Source organism: Blastomyces dermatitidis (genome assembly GCF_000003525.1).
Source record: "Blastomyces dermatitidis ER-3 genomic scaffold supercont1.15, whole genome shotgun sequence".
Taxonomy (NCBI): Eukaryota; Fungi; Ascomycota; class Eurotiomycetes; order Onygenales; family Ajellomycetaceae; genus Blastomyces; species Blastomyces dermatitidis.
Genome location: NW_025544788.1, coordinates 1,146,038 through 1,149,332, shown reverse-complemented (window position 1 = coordinate 1,149,332; position 3,295 = coordinate 1,146,038).

The window sequence follows — 3,295 nt, the reverse complement described above, 5'->3', positions numbered from 1 at the left end:
GAGCATCTTTCACAGAATCAAGCTATTTTTCTACAAGAAATGCTTACTGTCTGTAAACACTCTCAAATCAAGTCTCTAGACATGATCTTCAGAGATATCTATAAACTGAAAAGAAACTTTCTCAAGCTGTGATCACTTAAGGTCATCTATCAAATCACAATCTATAAAAGCTTTTGTGAGTTTGTATTTGAAATTGACTTGCAAGTCTAGCTGTGTGATATAAAAGATGAAGAAGCTGTTATCTATACAATGACAGATCTCTATTACACTGAAGTCAAGAACTGGCTGAATTATCTAGAGAATGATTATAAGAGATCTCAATAATCTGTTCTCAAGACCTATCTAGAGAACAAGTTGAGAGACTTCACAAGCTGAACAGAGAACATCTGAGCTACAATCATCAACATTAGAAAAAGAGATGAGAAATCTGATGAAGACTACTCACAGCACTTCATGAAATTGTGATGTGAATTGAGATCTGTGAAAACAGAGCTCTGAAACAAGACCTGAATGATGATGTTTGTGAAGAGACTGAATAAAGATATACAGAACAAGCTCATTGAGTAAGACTCTAAGCTCTTAATTCTGAAGAAACTGATGACTCTCATTCATCACTTGCAGATCACTGTGAGAGTCACAGATCTGCAGAGAGTGAATCATCAACTGACTCTGCAAGAGTCAGAACAACAGAGAACAGATTTATCAGGAAAAGATGATAAGACACAGAGAGATTCATATCTGACTGCTGAGCAGAGAGAGAGAGCTTCATAAGCTTCTGTGAACAGAGTGTATAACAGAAAGATCAAGAAAAAGAGACTCTGCTTCATCTATTCTAAATCAGAACATCTTTGTGCAAACTGTCTGAATAAATTAAAATAGAAATTTGAGAAGTCACAGACAGAGTCAGCAACAGCCTTCTTAAGAGTCTTGAAGCTGATACCTGAATCTGTTGCTCTCTCAATGAAAATGCTTACTCATGAGAAGAGACTGTGCTGTGATACTGCTGCTCTGCAAGTATGAGAAGTATTAATAAACTCAGGATCTCAGGTCACTGTGATGTTTCTAAAGCTTGCAGAGTGAATGAGCTGAAAGATGAAGACTGAGAACCTGCTCTTGCAACAAGCAGAGTGTGAGAACTCAGATCTGAGAACTGAGAAACTTACAAGAATCATCTTTGAATTGCAAGATCTCTCTGAAATCTGAAGAAGATTTGCAGAAACTGTGATTATCACAGACATCACAGATGACATGTATTTAGAACTTGTATAACTTTAAAGACACAATTCACACATAGCTGTCTGTGAGTCAGGTTTATACTTCTGATCAGTGTTGGCAGACTCACTTATAAAGATAGAAGCAGTTGATGCTGTAGAGTTGATTAGAGAAGATAAGCTCATCTATGTAATGACTTTGCAAGTGTCTGAGAACCTTGCAGTCATGAAAACTGAGCTTCAGATACTAGAGAAATACTGAGATCTTGCAGAGATGTTCAGCTCAGCTAAGACAGCTGAGCTTTCTTCTCACTGTAAGAAGAATCTGATAATAGATTTGATAGAAGAGTAGAAACCCTTCTGAAAATCAATCTATAAGCTCTCTTATCATGAGACAGAGGTCTTGCAGATCTATGTGAAGAAGAATCTGAAGAATGACTTTATTCAATCTTCACAGGCCTCTGTGAGAGCCTCTGTGATGTTTGTGAAGAAGAAGAATAAAGATCTCAGATTGTGTGTAGACTATCACAATCTGAACTTTAAGATAACAAAGAGCTGCTATTCTCTATCTCTGATTGAGAATGTGATCAACTGTCTTGCAGAAGCTGTCATATTCACATAACTGAATGTAATCAATGTATATATATAACTGTGAATACAGTCTGAAGATGAATGAAAGACTGTCTTTAGAACTACACTGAAATTATTTGAATATCTAGTGATGTCTTTTGATCTGACTAATACTTCTGCAGTATTTCAGTCTTTCATCAATAAAACACTTCATGTATATCTGAATGTCTTTGTGATAATATATCTGAATGATGTAGTGATGTACTTCATGAAGAAGAAAGAACATACTGAGCATGTGTGAAGTGTGTTGAAGGTCTTAGATGAGGCAGAACTGTATGTTAAGCTTGTGAAGTGCAACTTCAGTGTCTGCTAGATTAATTTCCTAGAATATGTGATCATCACAGATGATATTCAGATGAAATCTTTGCAGATTGAGACTATTCTATCATGATCAGAGTTAACTAGTATTCATGAGATTCAGATCTTTCTAAGCTTTGTGAATTTCTATAGATGATTTATCTTTATATTTATGAGAATCTTCTTGACTCTTACAGACATGCTGAAGAATGAAAATAAGAAGAAGTCATTCTGTGAACAGAGAATGAAAAGATTATTGAGAAGAGAGAACTGTGAGAACTTTCTTATCTTAGAAGCTCACAGAGTCTTTGTAAGATTGAAACAGATATTCATGAATACAGTGATACTGTTTTACTTTGATCTCTTGCTCTTAATTAGATTGAAGACAGATGTTTTCTTCTTTGTAATTTCAGAAATAGTCTTGTAACTACAGTTAAATGAGAACTGGGTTTCAGTGATCTTTTTCTTGTGAAAGATGTAACTCATGAAGATCAACTATAGCATTCATAATCAGAAGCTTCTCATAATAGTGAAATTCTTTCATCACTGATATCACTACTTTGAGAGTCTTATAATAGTGATTACTGTTAGAACTGATCATGACAGCTTGCAACAGTTTGCTTCAATCAAGAAACTCTTGCAGTGACAGATTCACTGAGCTCAGAGACTGAGTGAGTTCTGGTTCAAGATAGAATATATCAAGAGAACTAAGAACTCAGCAGACAGACTCTCTCACAGATCAGACTATGTTAAGAAGATCAGGACAACAGATACAGAGAGACTAGAGAAGGCAGAAAAGCTTCATGAAATGCTTGAACTAAGTATTATAAAGAGATTGACTGAAGAGTCTCTCAATTCCCTGTGAGAGAAGAGAAGAGAGAGAGAGAAGAAGCCTGTACAACTACTCTTTATAACACTGAGAGTCAACACTCTGAGAATCTCTGCAAGAATTCTTGAAGAGAGTATCTATAATCTGAAGAGTTTGTGAGCTTTGAGAAGTACTATAGAAGACCTGATACAAGAGGAAACAGAGTATAAGTCTTTGTAAGATCTTCTATTCAGATTGTCTGAACTGCAACTGAAGAATAAATATGCTCAGTATATTCAGAAACTGCTCATAGCAGAAATCAATTCTGCAGAAATAAGAATTGAAGAGA